Here is an 8332-nt window from a genome sequence, read left to right on the forward strand (position 1 = left end):
TAAAACCACTAATCCCAACATAGAATTTAGCTTCAAATCATTTAATTGCTAAGTGGATCTTAAGAAGATCTAAGTATCATTTAATATAAATTTGTTAAAACTAGTTATAAATCTAATAATTACCAAGTTAAAAAAATTTATTAACTAAGATTTATATATATACAAAAAAAAGAAGGAATTAAAATAAACTAAAATTTTAAACATATATGAAAAAAAGAATTTCTTTTTAAAAGCTAACATTGCCTTCGAACTATGTTTGATTGGCATTAATAAGGGTTAATGGGAGTGGGACCCCACGGGTCCCCTCCACTACCCTGTGGCCACTGCCGCAACAGTGACTGCAGGCTAGTGGGGGGTACCATTACAGTACCACTCCCTGTGGAGTATTAACTTCGTCCTCCACCTGCGAGTCGGTACGCACAGGCACTATATCGTGCAATATAAACATTAGTCACTTCGCATAAATTTTATTAATACATTCCAAGATATTAAATTGAATATAAAGAGAATACATAAATAGATATGAATACATAAGAAGATATTAATGTAAGAGAGAATATCATATTAATCCCAGGGATGAAATAAAATAGAGAAATAAAAATAACCAGAGAAGTAAATTTGCTCCAGTGATGCACATATTATCTAGAAGTAGGTAGGTGTTTAAACTGAGAAATACAAGTTAACACAGAGGGATTATATTCTATTTCTCAACCAATATCCAGAGAGGGGGATAGAGAGTTATTTACAGGAAGATTATTTATTTTCAAATTTCACAGGGAGAGAGTTTGTTCAACTGATATTCACAAAGATTCAGCTAATATTCACAGAGAAATTTTATTCAACTCATTTAACTAATATTCACAGAGAAATTTTATTCAACTCATTTAACTAATATTCACAGAGGTTCAATCCAATATTCATAGAGAGATTTTATTTATTCATTCACAGAGAGGGAGATTTGTTTATTTTTATATTCAATATCATCTAAGCGAAAACAGAAAAGCAAAAATCTGATTTTCTACCTTTTAAATTAGATTAAATAAGATATGCAAGAGAAATCTGCATTTGTCAAAAAAAAAGAGAAGAAACTATATCACTGCATTTCTTAAAGAAAACAAAAATAGATTTTTTTTCTCCCTATCTAGAAATTGAGAAATGATTTCTTCAAAATACTATATTCAACCAAAGAATCTAAAAACTATATATTTGGATAATACAAATTCCCCATATGATAAAAGGAGAGAACCTGGTTTACTGAAGCTCAAAGTTGAACCCTCTAGCTATTCTTTGATCCTTCCTTGCAACTTTGAGAGAAACCTTCAACAACAACTTAAAAATTCCTGCAATGAAAATGAGACTAACAAAGAGAATCCTACTTCTAAACTTGGGAAATTTTTCTTCAAAACATAACCAACTCCCTTCTTTGAAACTTGCATATAATTTTATAAGAGAATTCCTTCCATTCCACTATCTGGAAAATTTAATTAAAAAGGAGATTCTTTCCCAATTTTGGACTTCATGCAAATTGATTAGACTTAGTGGAGGAGTTACATGCAAGGTGGTGGAGAATCCTCTAGAAGCTTCTTATTCTTCCTACAACATGTGCCATAATTGGATGTGGAAAATAAATAAATAAAAATAATGTATATTTTCCATGTGCGTGTGTGTGTGTATTATTATTTTATCCTTTTTATAATATTCATTCAATCATTTAAATAGCTTATCCAAAAATATAATAGAGTTGTATTTTAAATCCAAAAGTGATAAAGGAGGGTTGTGACATAAATGACCATGTCCACTGAATGTTAGATGCAAATGAACTTTGTCTTTTCAAAACTAGAATGCTACTCAAAATGTACTTTAGAAGATTTGTGGGAAATTTGTCGAACAAAAGAGTGTGGAGTGACCTTGTCCTCTTCTTTTTGTGCTTGCGAAATTTGGATATGATTGTATTTGTCTACCTTGCCTAATTCCAAATTTATAGCTCCTAAACCTATCACCTGCACACAGAAAGAAGAGAATACGTGTTGTGGATAGGGGTTTAACTTTCAAACCTCAGGTTTGTAATTAATCCTATAATTGAAATTAAAATTGAAATGTAATGGAATTGTGAAGTGTGCCTTTTGAGGGTAGAGGCTAGATCTAAATAAAAATGCTTGTAATTGAAATGATATACCTCGACAAGTCTTGCTTTGAAGTCTTTATGTAGAGATTTATGTTGTCATGTTGGATGTAGGATGTATTCATGAAATCTTTGAAGAAGTTGAGGAAATACAACTTCAGAGATCCCAAGAACACCTGCATGCAAATACCTGTCACAAGAGAAGAATGGAGGCACATAAAGCAAAAAAGCATAAATGCTTTGAAGAAGAAAATTATCATTCAGAAAGGGAATCAATTGAATGAACAAGTACAATACAATCCTTATAAAAGGATAATAGAAACCCTAAAGATATGCAACCCTAAAGAAACCCTAAAGGGATAATGTGTATATTTATTAAATGCCTAAGTTTAGCTTAGGCGTAGAGTTTAATAGACTAATAATTAAATAAATAATTATTAGCTAATGCAAGATAACTCTAACACCCCTCCTTAAGATGAACTTAGGGAGTAGCTAAAAAACTATATGCATGAAGCAAAAAATGCAACTAGATGATGAAGACAAATTTGGGTCCCGGCAACAAGGCCTGATGAGGTACCCAATCACAACCAAATCTCTATGAAACGAAGAAATAGAGAAAACCAAGTGGGAAAAAACTCTACTCCAAAAAGAGATGGAAAATCAAGAAGAACACCACTGAAGCATGAAATAGATGCAAACACTGTCGAAGAGTAGCTGCTGATCTAAAGAACCTCCACTGAAATAGAACATTACCAGGTAGAGAAGACTGTAATTTGCATGAGTGCCCTCAAATGACACTACTTGAATCAGATGGCAAACAAGGGCAAACAACTGAACTCGAAGATACAAATGGCATGAGACACCAAAGCATGAAGAGCTGACCAATAGAACCATGTAAGCATTAGAACCAACAGGAAAAACCTTCCCATAATGCTAAAGAGTGAGAGAGACAGGTGCATTGAAAAGAACGGGCCAACAAGAACTGCACGACAAAGAACCAGGAACATTGAAGATACTGAGAAAGTACACTCACTTGACACACATCATGAGGCGAATGTCATGGAAGGAACACTCACTGGACAAAGGCAGATGGAAAACAAAAGGCAAACATCAACCCCTTCATGGCACTTTATAAGTAGTGCATGTACAATAAGGCACAAGATGTGCAATATCCCAAGTAAACAATGCATGATGAAACTTTATCTCAGTGTGTTTTCATAAATGAAATGCTATAATGATAAGAAGAGACAGAAGACTAGAAATAGAAATAATAGCCAAAGACAAGACATCCTACTCAAAGAAAGAGATCCCAGGACCTGAAACATCCAAGATATTCACCAAAGTACTGAAAAGCAAAAAACTGAATAAAATATACCTAGAATAGAATCTAAAAAGAAAAATCATATGAATGGAAAGAAAACAAAACAATCTTTCCAACGATATAAAGTTTTCAAAAAACAGAGTTCAGATGCTCAAGTTATGTCTCCCAGAGTGCAAAAATGAACCTTTGGCTTTGACAGCAAAAAAATGCCATCAAAAAAGAAAAATAAAAAGTTCAAACCTCCAGATCTGAAGAGAGCTCAAAAAGAGCTTTCCGATGATATAAAGTTTTTGAAAAAGCACCTCTGTATGACCAGTTTACGACCAAAAGAAGAAGAAAAAACCCTCTTGTAGGGCATAAAGAGGGTAAAAAAAAATGAAATTTTTCTGACACATTTGCAGGTATAGCCGTACAGATTTTTTTGCCTCGTAAAATGTGCCAATGAAAAAATCATGGCCCAGATGCCCTTGTCACCGAAATTGGTTGAATTATATATCAAAATGATTGGAAATGCCTTCGGAAACCAATGGTGAGGTCTTTTTTGCCCAAACTGCTCTAAATTTTTTTTTAATGATTTTTTGGACCAATTTCTCGAAATTCGTGCAAAAAAAGGCAAAACCAAAGAAAAAATTTCAGAACCCAAATTTGTCAAAATTTGACAAATTTTATATGGAAATTGGGGTTTTGGGGTGTTCTAAGCTCAACAGTGAGGTCCATTTGAGCCCAAAATGATCAGAAACAAAATAGCTACCCCAGATCCAATAAAAAAACTTTGAAAAAACTTGAAACCCTCCTCCAAAAAACCTTCTGAAAAATCAGGAACAAGCAGCAGCAAATGTAGGCTCTAATACCATGAAGAAGTTGAGGAAATACAACTTCAGAGATCCCAAGAACACCTGCATGCAAATACCTGTCACAAGAGAAGAATGGAGGCACATAAAGCAAAAAAGCATAAATGCTTTGAAGAAGAAAATTGTCATTCAAAAAGGGTATCAATTGAATGAACAAATACAATACAATCCTTATAAAAGGATAATAGAAACCCTAAAGATATGCAACCCTAAATAAACTCTAAATGGATAATCTGTATTTAATAATTAGAATAATTATTAAATACCTACAATATTATTAAATGCCTAAGTTTAACTTAAGCGAAGAGTTTAATAGACTAATAATTAAATAAATAATTATTAGCTAATACAAGATAACTCTAACAATCTTGATCATGGATGCCATCTTGAATGCTTGAATATAAATGTTTGACCTCTCCTTCAATGTCATGAAAATTCTTGATTACTTGCTTGCTTGAATTTGAATTGTAGAGTGAATTTTCTTTGATGAGAGATCTAAGATGGATGTTCAAATGAGGGGGTAAGGCTTGATTTTATACCCCACTTCAACAAACAATTTTGAAATTTTGAGACAGACCGATATGAGAAAGGAATTCATGCCCACATTTTATGACCATTTTTGGGACCAAAATTGGGCCCCTTTTGTCGAGACAATGGTGTCCCGGGTGTCATTGTCTTAGGACAATGGCACCTGGGGTGCCTTTGTCTAGCCAATCAAGACTACACAAAGGTCCACAAACCAGATGCTAGGTAAAGTTTGAGAATTGAAGCTGGTGTGAGCATAATAAAACATGGTCAAAGTACGAAAGGCCAAATGACAAAGTGAGGATGAAAGGGATACAATTTTTTATATTACATTTAGCCCCCACTTTAGCGATAGTATCATCCTATACTCATACTCTCAATAAAGTGCAAAATAGCATTGAAAAACTTTCATCAAGATATTAAAGAGGCAAGACAAACCAAGTCCTTAGGGACTTAGGATCTTATCAATCTAATATCAAAACAAAAGGAGAAACACATGAAGAGAAGAGAGAGATCATGACAATGTTGGCCTAGTAAGTTTTATTCTTACTACAAGTCATATTGAGAGAGCAAAGAGTTTGAATCGAAAAATTGATGCCAAAGATTACAAAGCAAAAGGCTCAATTTGCAAAGTAATATAAATATCAAGTTGACATGTCATGGTGTATGATCAAAGTGTAGAAAACAAACTTTGTAGTGTGTGCATAAAGTGTACTAAAGAGCAAAGTGTATTCCCCCATGTTAAAGCGATTAAGCGTGCCTTACCAAGAGCAACTACTTTAAGGTAGCATACATGCATCCAAAAGACAATTATGTTGCCACAATGATATGCCCCCGAGTAAGGACAAATCAAGGGCAATGGAGAACATGAAAAAGAGAAAGAACATAAGGGATCCACTAGTTGGGGCCAGTATATGTATTTGATAAACTATATATATCAAGTATGATTGCATTGAATTGACCTCATCCCCCAAAGATAGCAGAACTAGGAGCACAATGGAAGAAGAGTACATAAGATTGACAAAAAAATTCTTCATACCTAGAAAGAAATAGATAATGATCAAAGAAATGGGCTAATGGTCCAACCTAGAAAAGGGAAGGATTTTAGCTTTGTACATAAAGGAGCGTTCTATCCATCTTCTAGCTAAAAATAAGATTCTCTGCTATATTCAGGAATCCATGTGAATGATCCATTTTTAGGAGTAATCTCTATTAATCTATTACTAGTGATGAAGTTCTAAAAATCCACTTGAATAGCTTTAATATGATCCCTACCATCTTTCTTATCAACAAATTCTAGTGTGCCATTGAAATCTCCTCCACTTACCAACTTTGTCTCTTCCAAATTCCTCGTAACTTCTGAAAGCTTATTTTAAATCTCCATATTTTATCTAGTGCCAATACAGCCATAAACATTAAGGAAGATCAAGTCACTCCTAACTATTTCTACTTGTATTTTTACCAATTGCCAATATTTCATTTGTATAACCGCTTCCATTTTAATTTTTTATGAATTTCATAAAATTTCAAGTCCCCCTAGAGCACCTTGAGCTTCCACAAAGTAACCCTACCATTTTTTTCAGCTCCTAAGAATTATTCTTGCCTCTTCCTTATTTAATTTATTTTTGTATAACAATATAACATCTGGCCACAACTGATCAAAATATAACTTATCAACCTCCTTTTGTCAGATGCATTGCAAAACCCCTACATTACAAGATAAAGCTTTTGTTGCTCCTTCGAAAGGGAAAAACACTTCTTGAATCTATATTTTCATTGACCCTTGGTGTTTCCTACTATTTCTAACTTCATTTAATTTGTCTTTCTTGCCCTGATTTCTTTTCTCCAATATTGACTTTTTTATATGTAGATGAAGTTTCAAAAATTGCCCTTTTCTCCAAAATATCTTCTTCTCCATCCATGTCCAGTCCATACTCCTCTTTAAATCAAGGTCTTAAACTCCTATGCCTTCTATCAAAGGGGTCGCCATGAACTGATATGTATTCTCTCTATGTGTTTGTTTATTAATTTTTACTACAGATGCATGAATATCCTTTATGGAACATTCGATCCATTTATTCTCTTACCCTTGTCCATCTTCTAGTGACGCCTTGTTGCAATCTCTTAATTCCTCTACTATGATAATTTCCATATTCTCTAGTTTGACTTCTTCTCTATTTGACAAGTCTCCTTTTGGGTTCAATAAGTTGGAATTGATTTCTCTTGTACTGGTTGTTTGTTAATATTCCTTGTGGGTGTAACAATAATCCTTTCCAGACTAATGTTTCCAACTTGTTCTTTTGCAGATCCACCATTGTCATATCATTCAAATCCTTATTCCCTATATTTTCCATAAGATTTTCATTGATAACAAAACATCTCTAGCCTCCTTGCACTCCTTTTCTAACAAAATAGGGGTATCAATCCTTTCCTCTAAAATTGATAAATCTCTTTCGACATTAATCCCATCCATAACCTTTGTATTTATTTTCCTTTATTCATACTCCAAAATAGAAATTTTGTTTGAAAAACTACCCACTGTTATTTCTATCCCTTTTTTGTTTACTACACAGTCCTTCATGGATTGACCTGCCTCTTTTTAGAGTTTACAGTTTTCTGCTATCTCTTCCACTTCTATTTGTTGCCTCCATACCCCTTCATTAGACCAAGTTCTAATTACTTTGGGGAGTGGAGGAAATGGCCTCCAATTAATACATATTATAGTATACATGTTATAATATTTATTCTCAATTGCTTCATCTACCTTTAGGAATCTCCTTAGCTTGTTACTTATGACTTTTAGGTTTTCTACATCCTAGTACCCTCAATGAAGGTTATAGAGCGAAAACCAAACTAGACTTCCTCACCAATGTATTTTGGTGGGTTGAAGTTGGGTTCCGAGTCCTTAATAAAAAAGGGCCATCCTACCCATTAAGAATGACCCATTATTCAAAATCCATTGCTTACATCTTGCATTATCACAAATGACCAAATAAATGCCAGTGGGTAGAGTTTTGAGTTCAAATATAGACCCCAGTTCTCATCTCACCACTTTCTTACTCTACTGAAAGTTGGCCATTCCCTAACCCATTTCATAAAGAAAGCCTTCTTTCTTAAAAGCTTCACCAACTCTTGCCATTCATTCTTTCTAATATTTAAAGAAATAACACTATTTTGAGTGTTTTGAATACTGATTTGACATTTTCAACATGTGTGATTTTCTCCTTAGTTTCCAAATTTTCTTCTCTATATTGTTCCTTTGTAGTCTTGGTCCAACATTTTTTTTTCGCAAAACCCCATCTGGGATGTAGGTTTTCACCTAGATCATTTTTGCGGTTAAAAGAGGCTTGTCTTGGGAAATTTTTGTTTTGGTGCTCCTAAACCTAGCTAGGGGATGCCACATTGAAATTTTGCCTCCATGGTTATCTCGTCCATGTCCCATATTCTATATTGATTGGTCATTCGTCCATAATTGAAACACTAATCACCCACACAAAACCATTTTAGATATAT

This window comes from Cryptomeria japonica, chromosome 2 (genome assembly GCF_030272615.1).
Source record: "Cryptomeria japonica chromosome 2, Sugi_1.0, whole genome shotgun sequence".
NCBI lineage: Eukaryota > Viridiplantae > Streptophyta > Pinopsida > Cupressales > Cupressaceae > Cryptomeria > Cryptomeria japonica.